At 41.8% G+C, this 14,803-nt stretch overlaps 1 protein-coding gene across 3 annotated transcripts in view; it reads left to right on the top strand.

Annotated features, from left to right (window-relative positions):
- The first annotated feature begins 3,180 nt into the window (after window positions 1-3,180).
- C9H1orf116 (chromosome 9 C1orf116 homolog) overlaps window positions 3,181-14,803 on the top strand; it is a 38,673-nt gene continuing 27,050 nt past the window's right edge. The window contains exons 1-2 of one of the 3 annotated variants that reach the window (XM_085895047.1): window positions 3,181-3,599; window positions 4,830-4,922. The gene's annotated coding sequence lies outside the window, so the exon portion shown is untranslated. The remainder of the gene's footprint in view (window positions 3,600-4,829; window positions 4,923-14,803) is intronic. The other 2 variants (XM_085895048.1, XM_085895046.1) reach the window with 2 other exon arrangements.

The raw sequence follows: 14,803 nt of genomic DNA on the forward strand, positions 1-14,803 counted from the left end.
ATCGCTGGTCGGATTTTGTGTCCAACGAGCGGTTGCTGAGAGAGACTCGGATGAGATTTGTTACCTGCATAGTCCGTGAGCGTCAGTTGCGGCTGTATGGACATGTGGCTCGTTTTCCTGACGCTGATCCTGCTCACCAGATTCTCTCAGCGAGTGAGTCTCATGAGTGGAGGAGGCTAGTGGGCCGACCACATGCCTCGTGGTTGCAGCAGGTTGACCATCATCTCAAGGAGATGGGGATGGGCCTGGCATCTGCCTGGGGCATGGCCAGACAGAGGCCCCTGGAGTACCGGCAGAAAGTGGACGCAGCGACGCGCTGTTCTGGCACATGCTCCCATACCTGACCTGACCTGGCATCAATGCTATGGCATGTTTTTAAGGCACTGCCGGCCCCAGCTTTTATCCTAAGAAAACTTCAAAGCCTTTTTGTGAACTTTGTCTGGGGGGGGGGGAAGCACTGGCTCCGGCCCGGAATACTAAGCCTACCTACTACAGAGTGTGGACAGGGGCTAATAGAGGTAATGAGCAAAGTGATGGCTTTCCGCCTCCTCTCAGCACTAAGGCTTCTATACTCCGACGTCCCAAGGAAAGCCTTTGCCCATTGCTTGCTTCAGCAAGCTGGGAAACTTGGCTATGGTGATGAGCTCTTTCTTCTCAACACGAAGCACGTGGATATGACATCGGTCCCCCTTTTTTACCGAAGCATGCTGGAAGAATGGCAGGTGTTTTCTTTTCGCCGTGATACCAGTGCTTACTCCCTTCAGATGTTTTTAAAGGAACCAATATTTTTAAATCCTTTTTTTTCATGGGGTCTGTAGTGACAGATCTTTTATGCAAAAGTTTATTGATGTCGGCGTTACCAGAGTTGAACACCTCAGGAACCCCCTTGTACATGGATGGAAGCCAGCTGCTGACATTGCCGTGGCCACCAGTGTGAGATCCATCAGAGTTATTGGCAGAATTTTCTCTGTGATCCTATGGACCTATAAGCAAACCGGGTTAAAATGGGACCCAGACATTGAAGATGCCCTCCATCTTTCCCAATGTCCTTTCCCTAATCTGTAAATTTTATTTCAAAGTTTTATGCACTTTAACCGGATGGAGAAATCCTCAGTGTACAATCTATGTGTTCTCACCCTCTTTCCTGACAAACCTGCTGAGCCACAAGCTCATTGGCGAGTGCTGCTTCAAGCTCACCGTTCCACTACAATAAAATGGCAGGTGATGTACAGAGAACCTATTGTCAAGCGCTCGGGCGATCTGCAGTGGCGGCTGGCGAACAGCATCCTGCCTTGCAACGTCCTGTCCCACCATAAATGTCCTGAAAACTCGGAATTGTGCCCCTTTTGCGACACCCCGGAGACCATTTTTCACATTTTCATTGAATGTTCAAGGTTGGCCTCGCTTTTTGGAATCATCACACATGTGATCCGGGGGCTCGGTTTGTCTTTTACACATTGTGTTTTTATATTTGGTTTTAATGACTTGTATCAATGTAAAAATGAATGTGTTTTATCAAACTTTTTGTGTTCGAAAGCAAAACTTGCCATTTATTTATCGAGGAAGCGAAAATTGCAGAACACTGATGTTTTAGCAGATGACGTCTTAACTATTTTTAAAGCATTGGTTACGTCGCGTGTTCTTTTTGAGTTTGAAACTCAAGATCCTGCTTTATTTAAAAAGCGGTGATGTGTGAAACAATCCTTATGGAGCATGGTTGGTGGTGCTCCAAGAATCAATTTATAAATTCAATATTACCTCTTTGTTACCCCTTCCTTTCCTGGTTATTTATTTTGATGCTTGTACTAACATACTTCACCATGTGAAACTTGAATTTTCTCGTAACAAAGGGGAGAAGTGTCTCTCTCTCTCTCTCTCTCTCTCTCTCTCTCTCTCTCTCTCTCTCTCTCTCTCTCTCTCTCTCTCTCTCTCTCTCTCTCTCTCTGTGTCTCTCTGTGTCTCTCTGTGTCTCTCTGTGTCTCTCTGTGTCTCTCTGTGTCTCTCTGTGTCTCTCTGTGTCTCTCTGTGTCTCTCTGTGTCTCTCTGTGTCTCTCTGTGTCTCTCTGTGTCTCTCTGTGTCTCTCTGTGTCTCTCTGTGTCTCTCTGTGTCTCTCTGTGTCTCTCTGTGTCTCTCTGTGTCTCTCTCTGTCTCTCTGTGTCTCTCTCTGTCTCTCTCTGTCTCTCTCTGTCTCTCTGTCTCTCTCTCTCTCTCCCCCCACACCCCCACTTCCTCTCTCTCTGAAAGGACTGCATTGCAAATCCTCCCATCTACTTTCTCAACAACCCTCTCGAAGTGGTTGAGTCACTCAAACTCTTGGGTCTCACTCTCAGCCATGATCTCTCTTGGGAAAGCCACATTTTCAAGTTGGCCTCCAAAGTCAGGCACCGATTGGGCAACCTCCATCGTGCAAAGTCCTTCCTTAGCACACCTCAGCTCCAATCCACCAACATGGCCTATGTCTGGCCAGTTTGATATTTTGACGACTCGCAACACGATCTGTCTGTTGTGGATGTTTGTTCGTACTGATTCCTATTCAGCCATCCTGATTTTGATGCGACATGGTGAGGAAGGACTTCTCTTGAGAAGTATAGCCTACCTCTCAAGTTTAGTGTGGGTGAAATTTTTGGACGTGTTGAAAGGTTAACTTCCCCCTAGACCAAAATTAAAAATTAGGAATATTTTGCAGATGATGAGCTGTGGTTTAATATGTCATCACGAGACAAACTGGTCATGACGCTCTTACATTGCTGACGTGTGGCGAATGTAATCTTGGGGAAAAATTTCAAAGTCAAATGCAGATTTGTTTTTCTTTGTGCAATGTCATATCTTAAATGTTTAGAGAATGCATCATGCACCGGAATAAGTGTGAAAGGTAAGAAGGAAGCAGGTAGCTGAAAGCGCTTACTCATTTGGATAAGTATCTGTAGGTTGCATTATAATTATTGCGGTCTGGCTGTAATAAATACCATTTGCAGTGCCTCATGACAATAAACAGGCAGGACACCTTGTCCTTGCAGATACAGCAGGGTCAGGATTTGAACCTGCAATCTGCAATATCATGACAATGCACATATCAACACACCTGTAAGAGGCTTTGTGACGTGAAAATTTAAAATCCACCAGTCATGTTGACTTTCGAACTGATTAACGAATCATTTCAAAACCTCCACCGACACTGCATGTAATATACAATATACATAATTTGCTAAAGACTCGAATGGAAAGCATGTATGTAGTGTTCAAGTTGGATGGATTGAGGTGGAGACCATTCCAGCTTAACAGAAATCCGAGTTTAGAAAGAACATTCCATCACAGCTTGGGTGTCAACCAGAATATCGAGTGTGACGCGGCAGGTGCAGGGGTACAGAACAAGGCTCTGGCTCGGACCACACCTTCCTTGGTGTTCAGAGCATTCTCGAGAGGACGAGTTTGGGGAGTCGCAGCCACAGGTCCTGCCGTGGTATCCAAGGAACAAGCGGAGAGTGAATTCACGCGACGCCCTTTGGTGTGAATTACTTGTGAAGGTGAAACTGTTGGAGGGACGACTTTGAAACGTTGATTATTCTTTGTTGACTGCTGTGGAATTCGATTGTTTCAGGTACACACACACACACACACACACACACACACACACACACACACACACACACACACACACACACACACACACACACACACACACACACACACACACACACACACACACACACACACACACACACACACACACACACACACACACACAGACACACACAGACACACACGTACACACGGTATTTATCTATACATACAATCAATTGATTCAGCGTTACAATCTCACTTTATAACACCACACACAGCCTGTAGCTTCACCTGCAGACACTTACCTGTCTTGCTCAATGGGCCTTCATGTTGTTTCTTTTTAAGAATAAACAGGCTCGACACCTTTTATCCTATTGTGACTACCCATAATCCTCATGACACATTTCATAACATAACCAAACACAGCAACCTCATATTCACCGGTGTGCACACACGCACCTCACCTTACACATTACATTGCATTACCCATCACATCCATTTCATTTACCACTGAATATACATCTGTTCCTCAAGTAAAAGCTGTAATTTTATCGGAAATCCCACGTCATGTTAGTGTTTTTAGCTGCTTACGTTTAAGGGTTTCATTGGGTGCAAGGGAAGCGGTGTTTGGTGTAGACAGTGCTTTCGTACAGTCCATGTAAATACGGGCTGTACAATCATGAATTTCTCTTCACTGGGGGGGGGGGGGTTAATAAAAACAAAACTATAATCATGACTGTGCTTAAAGGGAGGCTGGAGCCCCCATGAGCTCACCGACTTGTTGCGCTAGTTCCTGTAATTGTACTATGGAAGAGTATATATATATATATATATATATATATATATATATATATATATATATATATATATATATATATATATATATATATATATGTATATATATATATATATATATATATATATATATATATATATATATATATATATATATATATATACACATATATTTAGGAATGATACTGTCCAAGAAAGACATTCGGTGGCATGTGTAGCCTGGGTTCGAATCCTGACCCAGCTATAAACTCATCCCGGTATTTCACAGGCATATTGATTCATCAATGTGTGTGCCATCCCTCGGATGGACGTTAAATTGGGTGCCTCATCTGCCAGAATCCTTCACCCACTGCCTCTCTCACCCTTCTGCCTCTCTCACTTCTCTGCCTCTCTCAATCGCACCCCTCTCTCTCCCTCCCAACCCTACCCCGCTCTCTCTCCCACCCTTCCCCCTCTATTGAGGGGACTGTAGCATTTACGAATCAGATTCGGAGTGAGCCGACTGGAGGGGTGCAAAGGTTGCTCGCTCCATGTACGAGCGTGTATGCAGGTAGATCTTTTCCAGGTAGGTAGCATGGCTTTTATATACTGCCGGCCTAGGTCTCCAATGTATCCGTGTGTGTGTGTGTGTGTGTGTGTGTGTGTGTGTGTGTGTGTGTGTGTGTGTGTGTGTGTGTGTGTGTGTGTGTGTGTGTGTGTGTGTGTGTGTGTGTGTGTGTGTGTGTGTGTGTGTGTGTGTGTGTGTGTGTCGTTGATTGGTATCTACATATGTGGGTTTCAGAATGTGAAATGGAGTCTTCCCAGTGTGGGCTCAAAGTATCCACCGTCATTTCAGTAAGGGGTTTTCTGTTCTCAAAGTTTTGTGCAGAGCGCTCTCTTCGGGATCGTCTCTGAGCCCCGGACAGTTTCCAACTGCAGTTCATTTGTATTCATATTCCCAGGGATGGTTTTTAATATCTTTGTGAGGTTCTTTGTCATCATTCCTCTCACTCCAACTATCACTGGTACAACTTTGTGATTCTTCAACTTCCAGGATCTTTTCACTTCATTCTTGAGGTCTTGGTATTTGGTCATTTTCTTGATTTCTACAATGTTTAGTCCAAAATCACTGGTATTAACACCTCAATCAGCAATGCCTTCTCTCTTTTTTTTTTTTTTAACCTAAATATGATATCTGGTCGCAATGCTATGTTTGCAATGTTCACACTCAATGGGATCATTAGGTTGTATGTGAGTGGTACTTCCATGTTTTCAGTCCATGCTTTTGGTTAATGTTCCCATGAATTCTCTGGAACTGGAATATCAAAGTTTTTGCAGATGTGCCAGCGGATTACTTTACAAACTCTGTTGTGTCGTCGTGTGTACAGCTGTTCTGACATGAGTTGTTTTTTTGTGTGTTCAGATATTAAGCATATCACTCTCTTTGTGAACCCCACCTCCACAACACACCTATCTCTCTCTCTCTTATTATTTTCCTAATCCTCCCCCGTCCTCTCTCGCTATCTCCCCCACCCCCTCTTTGCACCCGTCCTTCCCACAGTGTACAGCAAAGTTTGGTGAGGAATCGCTCTCCCCACCTCCTCCCCCTTCCTCACTTTCTCTCCCTCCTCTCTCCTCCCTCAGTACTCTCCCCTCCCTTCCCTCCATTCTCTCTGCCTCCACTCCCCCCTCTCTCCCTCCCCTGCCCTCTCTCTCTCTGTCTCTCTCTCTCTTTGTGTATGTTTGTACCGATGCATATATCTTATAGGAAGGAGGGGGCCCTTTTTATTTATTATTGTTTATTTCTCTTTATTTTTTTTCGAAATGGCTTCAGGATTTTAGGTCCCGTCCAAATTTGCAAACAGATGAAAAGCATCTTCAAAAATGAAGGTTAAATCATCTATATATTAATACTGAAGGACCAATTTTGTGCTCCTCCTTGCGGTCGCGTCACGTTTTTCTCGGTACTGTGACCTGAGAAGTTTTGACACGGTGTACATCAAAGTACACACTGGAACAAATCAGGGGACTTCTTCACAAGGAGTAGTATACACCAAAAATGTTGTGTACAAGGACGTTTTGTAGGCCTTATTAGGTAAGGCCATGGAGTACATCGACTGGGGTCCGGCTCTTACAAGAGCCGCCACTGGTTGTCATATTGGGCTCATGGAACGGAATCCATCTGTGATGTGGTTTCGGCTAGTAAAAATGATTCGTCTCATTTATGCAATTTGTCTACATTCTACATTTGTCATGCAATTTGCTCGTTTTAAAACCAGTCATATTTTGCGTCATATTTTGCATCATTTTAATCCAAAGCATGCAATGAATTTTACGGCAGCGGCTGTGATGGAACTTACATATACAGACATGTACACCGATCAGTATTGCTCACATATCACACACAGAAATAGAAAGCGACAGTGAACGGAAAGCAGCAGTGCAGCTCTCGATGCTGCAACTCGGTAGAAATTATATAAATTTAGTATTCGGAAAAAGATTGATTCAAAGAATGGTGCAAGAGTTGTACTTGAAGATATGGATTTTGTTTGAGATGCTTGACAAAATAATAAATAAATAACAAAGGAGGCGGCTGTAAGGAAAAAAAAAAAAATGAAGCGGGCGGGAACAATCAACTGGTATTTTTATTTCATTTTATTTGGCCGAATAAACATCAGTGTGGGTGTTTGTCAGTGTGTCTCCAACGTAACTCTAAAACAATGAAACCTATGGGTCCCAAACTTTGCATGCATACTAAGAGAACTCTAAGGAAGTACAAGAATGAAAATTGTGTGTTGGGTAAATTTAAACACCCCTTTTTGAAGGTAATTAACGGCTGACCTCCATGAATGACTTAACCTTGGTCAGCCCAAATTCGCCTCACAGGGGTCTTAATCGCCATATTGATTTGGCCGATTCAAACATTAATTTCCTTGGAAAAGCAATCTATTCTCACAAACTAATTTAAGTGTATAATTGAAATATAAAATCAGATTTGAGAATCAAATTTCATGGACTAAATAAGTATCAAAATCTGGAGTGAAGTCTGAAAATTTAAACAAATTAGTGATTTTATTTTTTATAACTAAGTATAGCAAAGCAGTAAACTTAACTTTTTCTGCTGGTAGGACAATGATATTAAGTGAAGAAAAGATCAAGTAATTTGCAGAGTGGAACTTTATCGAGCACAACAAAAATAATTATTCAGCGGGATCGAGGCTGTTTTGCAAGCCGTGGTGATGCAGTCCTTAAGGGTCCTTTTTTTTTGGCAATTACGAACGCAGTTTTTTTCACCTTTTTGTGCGATCTGCTTTCTTTCTAAAACATTAAAGCAAATATATTAATGTACTGTGTACCTTTAATACATACAAAAATGAAATGTTTTGTTTTTTAAAGTTTTGTCGACAAGCTTCCATGGCAATATAGCGGCTCAGGTCTCCATGGTTACATCCCTGGAGTTAGAAAGAAAAAATAAATTACAGGATTACATAAAAAAAATATATATATATTGTTGTGGTTGACGAAATTCGCAAACCACCATTCAGGTCCCTTAGGTGAGATATCTCTGTAAGTATATGTGTAGTTAGGCCCAAACCCGTTGTTTAGAGGGAATAAATGTCATTCATGCGGGCTGCGACCCTTTTAGATAGCCGTTTTTCTTTTACTATCTTTATTTTGGACCATCCGCCATTACTACCATTACTACCACCACCAACCACGTCTCAACAGCCATCACACAACAACCACCAGCCGCAACGCCGCTTCACAACAACAACAACGCCAACAGCCACGACCTTTACCGTCACAACACAACACAACATCCGTCACAACCTTTACCGTCACAGGCCCGTCTGCCCCCATCATCCTTGAGGGTGGTCCTTTTCTTTTGCTTTGAGTATATGTGTTGTCGGCGCCGTCTGTGAAGTAAAACTGTATAAGTGTTGCCGTGTGCTCGGTAGTCGGTTAGCTTTGCATTGTGTTTTGCTTTTACATTTGCTTTTGGTGTATAATTGTATATGTGTGCTATCCGTGTGCCATCGCGAAATAAATGTGCTTTATGTTGAACTGTTTTCCCGTTTCGCTTCGTCTTTTCCTTTATTGAATCTCCATCTTACTTCACGTAAAGGGTTGGTCGTGGGCTAAAACACCCGATAATTAATCGAACCGTCCAGGTTGACGATAACACCGCTCGGTTATCCCGATAGTACGGAACGGGTCGCTTAAAGTGGCCCGTGTCCGAAGTCGACCTGCGGCGAGGTGCGATCGCCCGGTCTACCCTCCGTGTGGGTACTTAGGTAGGTCGAATTTGGCGAGCAACCCTATCCCACGCGGGGGGCCGATTGGCACGATCGTGGTGAGGCCGAAAGGCCCACCCGTGACTAGTTCCCGGCGTTAGTCCGAGAGGGTCACGACGGGATTGTCCGTCCGGTGGGCGACGTGCCGCGATTCGAGTTACGTGGCCGTTCGCACGCCGGCGGGCGCGAATCCGCAACAATATATAGCTCTTTCTAACCACTCACTGACTGGCTGATATTAAAGATCGGTACCTTCCGGGTGACGTAGAATGCTGAAATTTTGTGTGCCGATGGACATTGAAGCCAGTATACTGGAAAAAACATCACAGAATCGTCGGACAACATCTGTAAATGAAAATATAAAAAAAATAATGAAAAAATGCAGGTGAGCCACCGGAGACAATGGGGAAGTACAGTAATTTTGTGTGCTGATGGACATCAAAGCCGATACACCGGAAAAAACATCATATAATCGTTGGACAACGTCTGTAAATAAAAGTAGAAATAAATGAAAAAAAAAGGGAAAATGAAAAATCAAATGCAGGTGAGCGACCCAAGACAATGGGGAAGCATGGTTCATATGCTTACACAATGTGTAAGCACACCACACTCGTGTGTTTACATATATGTATATATATGTACATATATATATATATATGTATATATATATATATATATATATATATATATATATATATATATATATATATATATATTTATATATATATATATATATATATATATATATATATATATATATATATATATATATATATATATATATGTATATATGTATATATGTATATATGTATATATATATATATATATATATATATATATATATATATATTTATATATACATATATATATATATATATATATATATATATATATATATATATTTATATATATTTATATATATATATATATATATATATGTGTGTGTGTGCAGTGCCTTCAGAAAGTATTCACACCCTCGACTTTTACCACATTTTTTTGGAAAATCGATTAAAAAATATTTTTTTGGCACAGATCTACACAAAATACCCCATCATGACAAAGTGAAAAAATGTTTTTAGAATTTTTTACAAACAATTAAAAATGAAAAAATGTCTTGTCAATAAGTATTCAACCCCTTTGCTATTACACTCCAAATTGACCTCAGGTGCATCGAATTTCCTTTTACCATCCCTACAATGTCTCTACAACTTGATTGGAGTTCACCTGTGGCCAATTCAATTGATTGGACATGATTTATAAAGAAACACACCTTTTCTATGTGAAGTCCTACAGTTGACAGTGCATGTCAGAGTTAACAGTACTCCACCATGAAGTCCAAGGAACTGTCTCTAGAACTCTGAGATACAATTGTGATGAGGCACAGATCTGGGGAAGGGTATAAAACAATTTATATTGTTGAAAGTTCCCAAGAGTGCAGCGAGCTCCGTCATCAGGAAATAGAAAGTATATGGAACTACCCAGACTCTTCCTCGAGCTGGCCATCTGACAAAAACTGAGCAACTGCACAAGAAGGAGCTTTGTCAAAGAGATGACCAAGAACCCAATGACCACTCTGACAGAACTCCAGAGTTCCTTGGCTGAGATGGGAGAATCTGCTAGAAGGACAAAAATCTCTGTATATATGGAGAACAATAACTCATGAATTGACAGGCCAGATTGAAGCCACTCCAAAGAAAAAGGCGCTTGACAGCATGCATGCAATTTGCAAAAAGCCATCTGAAAGACTGAGAGCATGTGGCGAAATATTCTGTGATCTGTTGAGACGAAAATTGAACTCTTTGGCCTGAATGCAAAGCGCTACATCTGGAGGAAACGAGCACAGCTCATCATCCATCTAACGCCATCCCGACCATGAAGCATGGTGGTGGCAGCATCACGCTATGGCGATGATTTTCAGTGGCAGGGACTGGGAGACTTGTAAGCATCGAGGGAACAATGAATGGAACCAAGTACAGGAAAATCCTTGAGAAGAACTTGCTTCAGAGTGCAAACAACCTCAGATTACAGTGGAGATTTATGTACCAACAGGACAATGACCCCAAGGATGCAGCCAAAGAAACACTAGAATGGCTTCAGAATAAGAACATGAAAGTCCTTGAGTGGCCCAGCCAAATCCCAGACTTGAATCCCATTGAGAATCTGTGGAAAGACTTGAAGATTGCTGTTCACTGACATGCCCCATCCAACTTGACAGAGCTTGAGCAAATTTGTAAGGAAGAATGGGAGAAAATCTCCAAATCCAGATGTACAAAGCTGATACAAACATATCCACGAAGACTTGAAGCGGTAATCGCCATCAAATGTGCTTCTACAAAGTGTTGTTGGGGGTTGAATACTTATTGATGCTCGAAATTTCAACTTTTCATTTTTAATTTATTTGTGAAATTTTCTAAAAACATGTTTTCACTTTGTCATAATGGGGTATTTTGTGTATATTGGTGACAATTTTTTTTTAAATTTAATCCATTTTAAATTCAGGCTGTAACACAACAAATTGTGGCAAAAGTCGAGGAGTGTGAATACTTTCTGAAGGCATCATGTATATACAGTATTGTAGTGTCAATGGCTCAACTAATGTCGAGGTCGTCGCAGTGGGAGGTTAAAGTCCCGCGATGTCCTAAGCGGCCCAACTTCTGAGATGTTCCAAATGTGTGCAGGTCATTAGGAGACATGAGAAATTTAGCTCTTGTAAAACCAATGGGTTTATTTCCCATACCCACAAACAGTAACTCAGGAATGATGTAATTGTGGAGCGATATGACGGCGGGTAGTGGTGGGGAAGAAATGGGGACTTAAAATCGTGAATTAATAATTATGTACAATGAGAATAAAAACGATGGTGCCACACACCAGACTCAGTCCCTGACGAGTAGGGGACAAAACCTGGGGACTAAGCTCCAGCGGCAGTGGAAGCGAGCAGGCGATGAGGTATGAGGAGGACAACGAGGCAAGCAGACGATGGGCAGGACGATGGTGAGGGATGATGAGGTGATGGGCAGGATGATGAACAGGCTCTGGGTAATGAGCAGAGGCAGGCAGGCAGGCAGGATGACCTCCTCAACTCTTTCTCCTCAAAAACCAACTGCCATGTTCTCCTCAGACCTCGACCTTTTTCCCAGTGTTGCCAACTAAAATTTCACGAAGGCGTGGCAGAAGCCCACGCCAAGGTGCAGCTTATGGACCAAAAGGAAGCCAAAATTTTAAATTGTTCAAAATCGCCTGAGAGCGCTTTTTCAGCGGTGCAACCCTCTTCAACATACGGAATGTCCTTCCTGCCATCTGTCCGTAAAAATGAAGTGGAACCTTTCTAACCCAATATATTTCGTTCGTTTCTCAGTTTGTTGTTTGGTTTTTCTTGTGTGTTTAGTTTTTTTTTTGTGCGATTGTTTAGTTTACATCAGGACAGAGGACAGTAAGGTCACCCCCCACCTGTTGGGGAGTGACCCTCAGTCCCCGACAGGGCTACTTTTTAAGTGGGGTAGCCGCTTCACTGCACTGCTTCCTTCAGACGCGGGTGCGATTTTTTTTTTAATTTAAAAACACATGATTTTGTGGTTTTATAAAAATAGAACAAGGTACTGGCATGCTCTTTCACATTGATTGTTTATCTTAACCTGTTTTTAGCCGCGTCTCCTCGAAGCGAGACGTGGCTCTAAGAGAGCTCGGCCTTCTTCTTCTTCTTCTTCTTCTTCTTCTTCTTCTTCTTCTTCTTCTTCTTCTTCTTCTTCTTCTTCTTCTTCTTCTGACAAAACCTTTTGGACTCGGCTCTTTTATATACAGGATCCGGATCTCCTTAAATACTAAACAACTGTACACATCCTTGCATTGAGGGTGCCTTTTGAGAGCGTCTATCATCAACTTTTAAATATATTCGGACATTTGCTTTTAAGTTTCGAAAAGTTCACGTTACAATTTAAAGATTATTCCATTTAATGTATTGTAATTTTGTAAATACACGATTTTCTCGTCATGAATGACATGAGACCATGACGGGTCTCGCTATTGGCTCAATCAAGGCACGTGATGAAATATCGGAAGTTGTTGTTGTTTTTTTCTTTTTGTTTTTCTTCTTCTTCTTCTTCTTCCTCTTCTTGTTCTTGTTCTTGTTCTTCTGGTGAAGACAAAACCTTTAGGATGCGGCTCTTAGACACATTTGTCCTTGTTTTCCTTCTAGTTTTTGAAGTTTTAAAACTTCAATACAATTCAATGAGGCCTACTATGGTGTTTCATTATATATATATATATATATATATATATATATATATATATATATATATATATATATATATATATATATATATATATATATATATATATATATATATATATGCATATATATAGATATATATATATATTTATTTAAATTGTTTGACGGTGAGAGTATTTCTCAACTATTATTATATCTGAAGGATCTGATGATGGTATTATATATCAATCATGGATCTGAAGGTAGAGTCATGATCATGACTGCAAAGTGTGTTTCACTCGTTCTCCTTCCTTTTCTCCTTCTGCCAATCATTTTGATCATTTGTCAGACACACCCCTGATCTTCCCCTCTATTCTTGGCCTCCTGCGTGTGTGTGTGTGTGTGTGTGTGTGTGTGTGTGTGTGTGTGTGTGTGTGTGTGTGTGTGTGTGTGTGTGTGTGTGTGTGTGTGTGTGTGTGTGTGTGTGTGTGTGTGTCTATAGCACTGTTCACGATGATCACCCAATCACATGCTTTGTTTTCTGCACCCAGATGCCAGAAACCCCTGTCATCCAATCATCATTCTGCTTAGAAGATAGGCTCTGGTTCAGTGGTTCTTTTCATCGAGTGTAACACTGTAGTGCAATGTAATGCACCTCAGAAATTGAAGAAATGTTGTGCTTTGATAGAAAGCAAAGTAGCCAGATTTTTGACGAGGTGTGGCAGCCTTTTCTGTGGACCGGCAGGCAAGTTCGAAGGAGCCCAATTGTGCGCGGAATGCGTGGTGTTGACAACACTACTTTTTCCTCCCTCGTCTCCAACTGCCCGATTAGGCTCCTCCCTCCTCTCTCCCTGGGCAACACGACGCCCCCTTCGGAGGCGTCTATAACTCTGCCCTGAAAGGTATTCATAGCTCCACCCCTGTCTTTTGCCAAGTCTCCCAGCACCCCTGGTAGAGGTTTCTATCGAGGTTTTACACACAATTTCCTTACCATAATCCCTAAATAATTATTACCACAAACCACCCCCTGTATGGCACACATTCAAACAAGACACTTCTGAAGCTGATGTTTCCCTACTTATACATCGACATGGCTAACTACTCGTACATGGACCATGCTACTCCATACATTCCTATCTACTCTATGGTAATATGTAACCCCCCCCCCCCCACAAACATAACAGTATATACGTACATACTGTATATTCTCATACAAAATGGGTTGTGAATGTGGCTACACAATGTTCCCTCAAATATGCTACTCTGGCCATGTTACACCGGTATCAATCGGAACTTACGACGATGACAGGACACTGTCATGATGCTGGTACAGGAAGGATAGTGTGCCTATATAGGAGGACATCGTGGTAGTCTGAGCAGTGTCCCATATAAGGTGTTTAAGAGATGTGGGATGAAGCATTACTTATCGGGGAAGTTGAAAGTGTTCTATTTTTTGGGATTTCAATGCACCATACTCTTTATAGAGCATTAATGCTGCGAAGCATTTTATTGGAAAGGGTTATACTGGGTGGTTTGCCATTGTTTGTCGGTACTCCATCATTTTAAATGCTGAGCTCCAAGCAAGAAAGCAGAACATTCAATTTTTAAAGTCTTTGGTCTGACTCGGCCTCCGTTTGAACCGCTGACCTCCCAGATTTTTGAATTTCATGGTTCAGATCAATATCATTGTTGGATGTGAATGGGAAGATTTTGATGGGGATTTTTGCTGTTCGACCTTCTGCTTATGTCAAACAGAATAAGTTAATGGATGACTTGGTTCAGAAGGCAGTGAGAGCATGACCACCTGAATATCTTAAGTACTCGCAGCCATGGTGTTGAACACATTGCATTAGGTGAGGAGTAAGAAGAAGAACTTGTTGGCAGGATTGCAGGATTTGGTGAACCCATATGGGTCGGTGCCACAGGCCCTCATCCGATATCTCATGTAATTATTTTAGTTGCTGG

The sequence above is a fragment of the Eptatretus burgeri genome, chromosome 9 (genome assembly GCF_056783735.1).
Source record: "Eptatretus burgeri isolate ZD-2024b chromosome 9, Ebu_testis_v1, whole genome shotgun sequence".
Taxonomy (NCBI): domain Eukaryota; kingdom Metazoa; phylum Chordata; class Myxini; order Myxiniformes; family Myxinidae; genus Eptatretus; species Eptatretus burgeri.